This window comes from Cryptomeria japonica, chromosome 4, assembly GCF_030272615.1.
Source record: "Cryptomeria japonica chromosome 4, Sugi_1.0, whole genome shotgun sequence".
NCBI classification, from domain to species: Eukaryota; Viridiplantae; Streptophyta; class Pinopsida; order Cupressales; family Cupressaceae; genus Cryptomeria; species Cryptomeria japonica.
In genome coordinates this window covers 148,519,424-148,532,715 of record NC_081408.1, presented here as the reverse complement: position 1 = coordinate 148,532,715, position 13,292 = coordinate 148,519,424, and positions in this window count along the sequence as shown.

The window sequence follows — 13,292 nt, the reverse complement described above, 5'->3', positions numbered from 1 at the left end:
AGTTAAATATACATGAAGAAGAACTAGGTACCCTAATAAATTATATAAGAAGAACTAGGTACCCTAATTATAGTTTACTGCAGACATATATCGATCTTGATGATAATAGGCTTATATACATTATAGTTTACAATCAGTAAAATAACCACATTACGATGTTATTTTGTCCCTAAAGTATTGAAATCAGACTAGAAGGCATATATCTATATTATTGCTAAACACCAAGTACTCCAACCCACTATAAAATAAACATGATTTGATGAAAATCAAGTCAACGGCAGTGCTCAAGAATTGACCCCTGTGGTATATGGTAGCTTTAAATTATTCACTATACATAGAAAAGGAAGTAATATTGTTATGATAGTTTGTACATCTTGTTGTAAGTGATTGTTTTCATAATAGGCTTATAAGATGATGAATCATAGCTACCCTTAGATATGTAAACCAAATAGTTGAGCAATACTTATTGATCAAGATGGGAAGTCATTATTAGATAACCTTTCCAACAACCAAACTATGCTATATATTGTGAGCAAGTACTTTAGATTCAGGTAGCTATTAACGTTGGTGTTTAGCCATTCCCATAGGGGTCAATTCTTGAGCACTGCCGTTGACTTGATTTTCATCAAATCATGTTTATTTTATAGTGGGTTGGAGTACTTGGACTAATTTTTATTGTTGGTTGTTGGAAAGGTTAAATGGTGATTATAACCCATGCCTTGAGGAAAGAATCCTTACTGAATACTCTTTGATTTCATTAGTTAAACAAGGGAAAGATTATTATAGTTGTTCTAGTACAATAATAGTTATTAATAAGGCCTTAGTAATATGTTTATTAATGAGATGACTATATATTTTATTAAATTAATAAAGTGCCTAAATTTTAAAATAAAAATTAATTTAAAAGTCACTTAAGAAATAATAAAGTGTACCTACCCTATATTGGGTGAGAAAGTTTATTAAGTTCTTGATAATAGTTTTATTCTATACCAATGTACAGTTTACTATGCATTAATTGTATAATATTTGGAATGGTTATATTATCAAAACAATAAACAAATCTATCTTAATAAGGTTTGCTCTAATGTCCAACCTTATATATTCTATTAGTATGTACTATTAACATTTATCTCCACCTTTGTGATCAATAAGTATTCGCATTAAAATTAACTGATTGGCAACAATTTTGTATAATATACCCAAACTATAATGTATATAAGCCCAAACTATAGAATATATACCATTATTTTCTCTAGATTGGACACTAGATCAAATATACTCACTACTCTTTTATGAGTATCGTTATGAGTATCCTTGTTGAATCAGTTGTCTCAGATTATTGGAACCTTAAGGAATTTAAAACTATTACTGAATCATACTGGTATAATATGAAAACTATCCTTTGTGTAATTTCTAGGGATCACAATTACCTTAAATATTATTAATATCCTAGGTTTATATTTGATGGGTAACTATATTTGTTGTATTATATATTAATTTAACTATATTATCATAATAATATTATACTGGTTATAATATATTAGGGTACCTAGGTTATTACTACATAATTTATTAGCCTATTATTAGGGTACCTAGTTCTTCTTCATGTATTATATTAGGGTACCTAGGTCTATAATATAATGTATAATACTATTAGGTTTATTTTATGAAAGCTATCTTATGATGTACACTGGGAATATTATGTACATTACCTGACATGAAAAAGTTCTTCTTCATGTATTAATACTATTTAAGGTATAGTGGGATAACTATTAATATAAAAGCAACATTGTCTCCCTAATCCTAATCCATCGGGTATTGGGGTAACTAAAAACTCATTTCCCCGATATCCCGATGGAGTGGCTATGCTGACGAGCCTTGGCAAAATGCATCAAGTGATCGGTAGAGTAATAAATTTCTTTCCTCAATGAGTCGATAATGATAACTTAAACCAACATTTATAATGTGGATCTAATAATTAGTGTACATCATGTTTAAATATGATCCTAATAATATTATTTTTCTAAGATAGGTTTAATAAGGTCACTATAAACGACTAATAATTGTAATAAGGGTAGCTATGATTCTTACTTATTAGTCTGATATTGGTGTTTATTTTATGAAAGCTATCTTATGATGTACACTGGGAATATTATGTACATTACCTGACATGAAAAAGTTCTTCTTCATGTATTAATACTATTTAAGGTATAGTGGGATAACCAGTTATAGTTTACAATCAGTAAAATAACCACAGTACCCTAGGTACCCTAATAGCAATAAATATTTATAGATACCAATAAGTGATTCAGTGGTTTGAATAAGTTTGATGTGGTACAACAAAGTATAATAATTAAGTTAAATATATTATACTAGAAGTATCTATATTTGATATATATTAATATCCTACTTATATTTGATGGGTAACTATATTTAATACTTAAAATTTATATAAATTTATATACATTAAATAAATATCCTCTAATATATTCATGAAGAAGATATGTTAATCATTTAACCCAGAATAAGTTGAGGTATACTAGATAAGTTTAACTATATTTAATTAGTATAATACCTTACTATAGTTTATTGCAATAGAAATAGACTTAAAGGGTAGCTATTATATATTCATTCAAGACAAGCACATACCCTTTACCACATGTGTATTGATCTACACTGGAAATATAACCTAATTGTAAGTATGTTAATTAAAATACTTAGGGTACCCTAAATTTGGTTGACATTATAACCTTAATGATGGACCTTTTAATCACTAGCTTAGATTTCTACATAACATAACCTTACTATTAGCTTTAATAATAGTGGTAAGTTCTTGTAAATCAACATTAATTAAATAATAGGTAGATCAACCAATCCCCAGATTAGTGGAAAATTGTTATTATAGAGAGAACAATTATTGGTCAACGTTATATGGCACTATAGCTATATTGTTATTAATGGCAGAATTATATACATAGGTGCCTTTAATGACTAATAACAATATAACTAAATAATATAGCTATATGGTAATAATATAATTGACCTTATAGTGCAATATAGTTACCATATACCGATATACCTCAATATATTATAGATTCAAAATAATTATAGCTAACCATCAATATATAAGATCAGTATATTATAGTTTATAATGGTTATTTTATTGCTTTCTTTTACCATGATCCTCGAGTCCCATAGCGATCTTAGGAACTATAAGATTAACTACATGGATAACTAGGAACTATTATATATACCACTAGTAAAAACTATATTACTAGCGATATTAATATTATAAACTATAATATAAGACACTATTATATAGTAATAATACAATATATTGAGATAATCTAGAGTATATTCACTGGTTTTATATATTAATTTAACTATATTATAGTTCCTATATAATAGTCCCGATATTAAAAACTATTAGATAACTTAGGTTATGTTAATATTAATAAGGATATGCATAGTAAGGCACTTTTAACTCATTTATATGCATATATTTGATATATATTAATATACATATTAATATCCTAGTAATACCATATAACTATTACACTATTATAACCATTAATTATTGCACTAGTTAATCTGATATATATTGGTAATGCATATATTTAATATATAATAATAGTACTAGGAACTATAAATATATACCACTATAAGATATTTGGTTAAAGCTAATTATTACTATATACTCTAGATTATATTGTATTTATTACTATAATATTATACCAGTGAATATACTCTAGATTATCTCAATATATTGTATTATTACTATAGTTAATAATAATGGTAGTTTATTTGCATAACAAATATATATTAGATAATCTAGTAATAACATATATTATAATACCTTATACAACAGAACCTAATGCAGGTCACTATTTTAGATTACAACAGAACCTAATGCAGGTCACTATTTTAGATTACTATTAATAACACTACTATAAAATGTTGGAATATCTAGTATTATCTCAATATATTGTATTATTACTATAAGCTAGTTAATCTGATATATATTGTGAATATACTCTAGATTATATTGTATTTATTACTATAATATTATACCAGTGAATATACTCTAGATTATCTCAATATATTGTATTATTACTATAGTTAATAATAATGGTAGTTTATTTGCATATAGGAACTATTATATAGCTATATGGTATTACTAGGATATTAATATATATCAAATATATGCATTACCAATATATTGAGGTATACCCATATTACTATTGACATAGTAATATAAATGTTAATTAAGATATTGAGGTATACCCATTAAATAAAACTATGTATACGACTATATTGACTCATTATATTATTACCATATAGCTATAATATATTGAGGTATATTGGTATATGGTCATTACGTTCAACCAATAATTAGCTTTAACCAAATATCTTATAGTGATATATATTTAATACTATTTAAGGTATAGCGGGATATTAATACCTAGTTCTTCTTCATGTATATTTAACTTAATTATTAGGATATTAATATATATCAAATATATGCATTACCAATATATTGAGGTATACCCATATTACTATTGACATAATAATATACATGTTAATTAAGATATTGAGGTATACCCATTAAATAAAACTATGTATACGACTATATTGACTCATTATATTATTACCATATAGCTATAATATATTGAGGTATATCGGTATATGGTCATTACATTCAAGGTAAGATTCATATAATAGTATATAATCTATTACATATTATATATACATTAATATTCATCTATTTGACTACTTCAAAGGTTATAGACCTGGAATTATCATCAACTATGTTATGGTTATTATATATTGGCATTAACTATATAAATCAACCTTATATCTATAATGACCTACCTATTTAAATACAACTATTATAAGGTAGCCAATTACTAGATACCAACACAATTATTAATATCTATAATAATTTAATTATATATGAAGTTGAATATATATACAATGAGATATATTAAATATTATCTTACCATCCATCTAATCTTATTCTAACACTAATATTATGATAATACATTATACACTATAAGGTCAACATAATTCATTAATGTTATTCACACCTTACTTTTTATAATTCATTAATGTTATTCACACCTAACAATATTCTGTCTGTTAGTTATATACATAATCTATATAATATCTTACATAATGTTGATATTGTTTGTTATGATAATATGTTTTTTTCATTTCTTAATAGGTAGGTATTAGTAATTAATGTTATTCACTGTTATCTATTATTATAGTATTAACCTTGATCCTGACTCCATAGTAACCAACAGAATATGGTCACACTTGATATACTATTAAGGAAGATATAGCTATTTGCCATATATAAATAATAATAGTGTTAAAGCTACCCTAATCACGACTACTTTTTATTGTTGGTTGTTGGAAAGGTTAAATGGTGATTATAACCCAAGCAAGACATGGGGTGAATTTAATTACAAATCTAGAAATTAAATGCAGATTGGGACATCTTGGAAATAGTGTATTCTTTATGTTATAACCTCTACCTTGGGACAAATCACTTACAACAAGATGTACAAACTATCATAACAATATTACTTCCTTTTCTATGTATGACTTGTGTACAAACTATCATAACAATATTACTTGGTGTTTAGCCATTCCCACTGGTTAAAGCTACCCTAATCATGACTACTTTTTATTGTTGGTTGTTGGAAAGGTTAAATGGTGATTATAACCCAAGCAAGACATGGGGTGAATTTAATTACAAATCTGGAAATTAAATGCAGATTGGGACATCTTGGAAATAGTGTATTCTTTATGTTATAACCTCTACCTTTTGTTGGTGATTGGTTGTAAGTCACCGGGATAGTGGTGTAAATTGTATTGATCTCTACTTCCTCGGGATTAGTCACCGGTATTTGGTTCACCAACAGGTTATATTGTTCACTGATAGTGAGGATGACTTGTTATCATCTAGAGATCAATTGGTTATATTGCAGACATGGTTTTGACACTTGGTTTTGGTATTTTGGTTATTGGTCTAATCGGGCTCACATATTTGTTGTTACCGCCAAATTGGTCTAGGTTATGGACTGATCTATTCAAGATCAACACGACACATTATGGAGATGATTTAATCAATTGGTATTGTTGTAATTACATTGATTTGACATGATGCATCACATCTTGACTAACTTGTAATTGATTTTATTGTAATATTCTTAATTAACTGACCTACACATTTGGTCTTAGGTTTTGTTATATATGTAAGATCTCATTTGTGAGATAAATGAAAGAAGCAGAGGGACATGTAATAGGTATATGGTTATGTGACATGGTATGTGTGAATATTGAAGATCATATGAGTAGACCATAGAGAAGGTTCAAGGAAGGTTTGAAGGTGATTATTAGAGCTTAATCGGTACTGAATCTAGCATTGGAGATGCTACTTTGAGCAGTACATTATCATTGGATTTTATCATCCAATTGTAGTCAGTGTGACTCCCATCTTGTGATTGAGCAGTGAGCTCTAGGCAGTTGGCCTTTCTGCATGTGCAAACCCAATTTGTACACACATACTATCTGCAGTAGTATCATCTGATTGTGGGTAAGGTTTCCCACCGTGGTTTTTCCCCTTACAGGGTTTCCATGTATAAATCTCTGTGTTATGTGTTGTGGATATTATTTCTCTTTTTGTTTCATGCATTAAGTTTCACCAGTATTAATATTAACTTGTAATTTATTGACTAGCATTAAGTTTGTTTTACCGGTATTAAGTATCAAGTTTGTTTAAGTTATATTTAGGATGAAATAAATGGACAACTGATTCACCCCCCCGCCCTCAGTTGCCTCCGGGTCCTAACAAACACCTTCAGTTAGGTCTCATCATCTATCTTTAGAATGTTATTTATTTCACAGACTAGAAGGATTATGCTATGATACCAGTGTAATGCCCCCTTATTTTATAGCTTATGCACTAGGGACATTTATCTTGCAAAGATCAATTTCAAGAGACTTTTTCTCCAAAAGTCTCAAATAATGCTTAATTAAATATATGCAAGGTAATCTTTATTAATATGTACAAGTCTATTTTGCAACTTATAAGATACTTGGACACTACAATCCCTGATCTAAATTGAAGAAATATGCAATGTGATATCCAATTCACAGAATGTAAGAGAGAATGCTTCTCTATTTGATGTGTGATTATGTCATGTATGCTTTCAATCTATTTCCTTGGGTTATAGCAATAATATTATTTAAGTTGTGTCTGGTCTGGCAATGGACTCATGCCGATAACGTTCCCCTTCGTCTATGTTGAAGAAAGATTAATTGCTATCTTTGATCTATGTCTGAGAAATATGTAGTGCCTTGGTGTTATATCTGATGTGGAATTTCTAATATGCAAACTATTATGCCAAAGGTAGTAATTCTTGATTGGGCAGATCTAAATAGGATACAATTGATAGACATAAGTAGTATTTGATGATGTCTAGAGAATGGTTTTGATACCTATTATATATCTCGTAAACATGAAAGCTAACATCCTTTAGATATGAGGAGGCACCTCCCTTACTTAATCGTGTCCTTTGATGAACAGGTATTAGTGTCTTAATCGTATTGTTCCATTGTATATGTAGATCAGTTGATATGTAAAACATATCTCTTAATAATTGTTTGTTATCTTTTAATCACTTTCATCCATAATTATTGCTAAGCCATATCATCCTCAAATCAATACAAATTGGTTTATGATGCTAATCAATCCTTTCTAATTCAATAATTATTTGTTATTTCTTTGACTAGTTGCTGATTGATTAATCTGTTACTATGTCTTCTATTGTGGTGAGGAAATATTAATTCTATATCATCGAGTATGATAATGATCCATGCATATAAGAATTTCTTGTGCTTGGATGAATATCGATTATGAGATGTTTACTTTTGCATATAAGTGTTGTCTCCTTTGTAATTTGGTCTCTTCTTAGAGACTTCATGATATTGAATAATGGTGTCAATTTAGTCATATGTTGACAAAGGTGGGGACATCACATACAAAATATCTACTCAAGGAACCCTCAAGTAAATGTTAAGATCCCTAACTAAGAAATGTTGCGCATAGTTTATAATTACAAGCTAGAAAACAATAAGGAAAAGCATACTCATTTGGACCATATCATGTGCTTATTTCCAAGATGATCATCATCTAGTTACAAGATTGACTTCCAATAAGATTAAAATCAAATAATTGAATGGGCCTTTCTTCTAATACCTCTCAAATACACACCCTTTTTCATCCCATATGCACTATTCTAGACATTTATTTTATGCAAAAGATAAAGAAATGCAATCTTCAATTAGTGACTTACACAAACTATGATGTCTATGATAATATATCTAGTAAAAACCAACTATTCCCTAGTTACCTATTTATAGAAATTATCTTTTGCGACTCTATAATCATAGTAGAAATTATCTACAAAACATTGAAATCATACATGTCTTCTCAAAACTACAAGTATTTCTAGAGCTCTCTTAGATTCACTCTAATTCTTAAGGTCTTAGTTTGACTATGCCAAATTCACATTACATTGGATAATAGTCATATTAAAGAACTTTTTGGTAGCTCTCAACATATTCTTATACAACATAACTTTTATCAGAAATGGTAATCTATATCATAGGTATTACCACTATGGGCTACTCTACACTTAATGTTTTGTATACAAAGTATAGCTTCTCCCAATGAGGATATATAAGTTCAACAACACTTTCTTCTTTTAGCACTAGAGTATAGGGAAATGCTTCCCTTAACATCAACAAACACAAATAGTTAGGACCACAACTAAGACTAGAAATATGCTAGTACACTTTATTCCTTCATTAGTTCCTAGTTATAATTATGCTAGCTGTGAAGTTTCACCAATTTCTAAAATAAAATATTTTCTAGTTCATATCTATGTTTTCATTAGGAACATACATCACTAAGACGCACACTATGTGCAACTAGTCCTACTTTTCATTCTAGCACCTCTAGGTTATTCCAAACATAATGAAGACATCTATCTACAAGAAAGGGGGTGACCAATCCTACTTTATATGCTAGCACATTTATCCTTGTTCTACTATTAATGAGGACACCAACCTAGAATAAATGTTAAAGGATATAGATGTAACTATGCAACAATTTGACATAATTGGTAGCTTCTAGATCAATATTTATTATTACTTAAGTTGATCATGTGTGTACCTATATAATTGATGATATTTATCTACAAGAAATGGTGAATGAACCATGTACAATCATGTGCAACTTGGTCCTTGTGTACATTGACTCATATGAGTCTTCATTTTACCACCCACACTTCTTGATCCTTCTAGGATACACTAGTTGTATATTCAATCTCTTTAAATTCCTAAGACCTAAAATGAGGTGAATTCCATCAAGGTATTGTGAAAAAAATGGGTCAATGAAAATTGATTATTTATTCCTATAAGTGCATTATGAACCCCTCTACAACAACTTATCATAGTTTTGGTGAACTCAAGGTAGTTTTCTCCTAGTTCTTAGACATAAACAATTGCAAATATCATTAGGAGAAAATTTCAAGCTTTAAGTGATCATTTCACAAATGGGACATCATAATGTAGAATAAATTATATCGACATATACTATTAGATGGTTGAACTCTAGCAAATGTCTCCTTTTACAATCTATACATCTCATTCCTTCTAGGTGAAATTGGTAAGGTGGTCACTTAAGAGTCTTAAAAAATAAAACAAAATGAACTTCATTAGTGAAGTGTACATAAATTGTGGCACATGGAACCTAATTTTTTCTCTCATTCCTGCTTAGTAGAGCCCTCTACAAAAAAACTATGATGGTTTTTCTGAAATCAAACTTAACTATTAATAATGTTTTGATATGTTACTGTTATCTCCTAGAAATGTAGCCTATGCAAAGTTGAAAACTAAGCTTTCTAGAGAAACATGGGATCAATCCAAGGTTGTGGGTCACCTATAACTGAACTGAACCTTTGGATAATGTCAGCTCCTACCTGATTCTATTTTGTTATCACCTATAATAATAACTTGTGGAGGTAAAAGGTAAGGAAGAACATGAACTAAAAAGCTTTAAATTTTTTTTTAAGAAATAAAGGGTGATGCACCTAAATATGAAGCAAGACATGCATAACAACTTGTAAACACAACGCAATCAACAACAAGTTAATACACTCAACTCAATAAAGATATTTAATTGCATCAATATTTTGTGAGAAGGCTACTATGCATGTGGATTTTGAAAGAAAGTAACATTCACAACTCAAAAAACATACAACTTAACTCAACTTAGAACCTACAATTGCATATACTTTTCTGTCTAAAGATGCCAGAAATGAGACACAATAACTAGGAATGAAGAAATTCATAAGTTAAAGGATCAATCACTCAAAACACATACAATAACATAGAAATTTGAGAAGGTAAAATAGCTTATCTTATTGATTTTTCAAGATTCCCATTGTAATACATGATCAAAAGAGTTACATAAAAATGGCAAAAAATGAAAAAGGACTTCAAGAGTCACGAAGAATGAATTGCATAATCAGAACTAACTCCAAAATGAGTTACAATAAGGAATATATATACTCTTCACTCTCTCCAAAAATCCCACAAAATAGGCACTAGAAACTAACTGGGGTCGGATGTAACAAAAACCCTCAAATCTAACCAATGAATCGATCTCCAAAAGTTCTCTTAAAGTGTGAAAAAGTCAAAAATGACTTAGCCAAACATGATGACATCTAAAAATCTCAATAACTTTCCCTAAATTGACTCAAACAACCACTAGATACCCTCCATGGATTGCAAATAACCCTCAACTACACCTAAATCTTTGGAACACATTCCCTATATGCTTGGCATCTCTCATTGACTCAATCTCCTTTTCCATTTTGACCTAGACATTTGGTGAAAACCCTTAACCACCTCTACTTTGCACTGAATAATGTCTCTCATGTATCAACTTTGCATTTAAAATATAACAACTAGTTAAGTGTTTTATAAAAACAACACTCTAACCGTTGTTCACAAATGAATCATATGAAATAAGAAATATTTTTTCAAATAATAAGGCATAAGTTACATAACCTAGCCCACGGTATTATTAGTTACAAGGTTTTATTTTAAAAAACTAAGGCAAAAATGCCTCTATGGCTCGAGATATTTTTTAGGGTATACAAACCCTAAAACATGCATTTGAGGCCTCATATTTCATTTGTGCCTTTCTGAAACTTCTGGATGAAGTCGAGGCTAGGGTTTTGTGGCTTTCATGGTGGCCATGGAAGAAATTTGGCAACTACCGCTAGGGTTTTGTGGTGGGGGTGTCTGAGAGTTTAATGATTCTTATTTTCATGCATTGGCCTCATATTTCATTTGTGACTTTTGTTGTTCATGCCACGAGCCACCAATATTGCAAAAATAAAGGTTTGCTGGAAGAGTTTGTCGGGATTTTACAGGCCTTGCACACACTGAAATTGCCAAGGTAAGTCTTTGTGTTCAGAAATTTGATTGTATATCATAGTGACATGGTTAATGCATCTTTACTTTTCCTGTGCACTATGTTTATGACCGCAAAATATAAATTCCCTCTCTGTGGATGTTGTTTCTTTGTCTAGGCTATGGTGGAAAGCCACTGCATTCCTATGCTTTTAAATTATCTAGCCACATTCTTTGCAGGGATTTTGATGGCCACCGTCATGCTAGACACCATGCTCTATAAATACTCATGTAGGTGGCTCGTTTAGGTCTGAATTCATTGGTTCATGATCTACATGAAAGTTGTTCCCCTGTGCCTTCTATAGATATCACTCTTGAGACTCCATTTGATGCAAGCTTCCTCTATTGAATGAATTCATTTTTCCCTTTCTCTTGGCTATATATGAGACTTGGTTCTGATCTAGCAGTAAGGAATATACAACTATCTTTTTCTCACTGCCTTAGGTTTAACATAATTTAGCATTTCATAGATATTCTCTTTTCTATATGCAAATATCTGAAAATCATTATGTTTTGAGAAAGGTATTACAAATGGCTTTGTATATTCTAAACCCTTTTGTGATGTGGGTTTTCTTCTTTTTAGAACTGCTATTCATGATTTCTTTCATTAATATTCACTGGATTGGTGTGCTGGAGTTATACCCAGAAGATATCCTTCTTTCCTTAAAGCTCTTTGGCTATTATTGACTACAAACAAAAAGTTGACACCTCTCATTACTATATCATATGAATGTCATGATGTCCATTTCATGATGAATTCTTACTGAGACCGCATTATTGATTTCCATATCATTGTCTAACGTCTTGCATTACCTATAATTTGTATATCTATAGACAGTAACCTTGGGTTCTTTTCATATTTGGTCTGTTAATTGCTATATTGGTCTTCAACTATTAAAGAATGAACATTCGATCACTATATCTTCATGATTTTTTTCAGACTTCATGATTGCCACTATTCCTTTTACTGTATCTCTTTTGAATAATAGCTTAAATGACCAAATCTAGGACTATATTTTGTGCTATGACTGCTTTAAAAGACATATACCATTTTGTTGATTTTGTTCTTGAGACTTTGATGTGTTATTTTGTTTTGGACTGTACAAAGTCTTCATGACTGTCATGATGTCCATTACAGACCTACTGATGGATTTGGGTGCTAAACCTTCTCTTGAACTCTATCACTGATGTCTTTTCTTGTTTTTTACTGTCACCTAGCTCATTGCTATTGTTTTTCATTTGAAGAATTCCTCATCATGAGTGGATGTCTTTTATGCATAAGACTATGATTTGTATCTCTATTTTTTTGGTATGCCAGGAATCCTTAGGTACTTTAAACTTGCAACCCTTTCAGATAACTATTACATGGTTGATGTACCTTCTCTTATTGTGATTACTGACATTTTTTCTATTCGGATCATTTCCCCTTAATCACTGACATCTGATAAACATTGCTAGCTATAGCTTTCATTATCAATGTTCATGCATTTCTGAAAGTCTATAACTCTTTCACTTTTGAATGCATATACATATAGTGTAATGACATTTTCCACTCATGACTATACATAGTATTTGAAACTGAGAATGGTCTTTCATTCATTATTTTTTGACGAAGAATGCACTTCTTATCTTTCCCTCCATCATTGTTCTGAACTGTCAAGGAATGTGCTCTTTCCTGATCACTTGTCTTTTCATTGTGTATTGCTCACTGTGATCTGTTATCACTGTTATGCCTG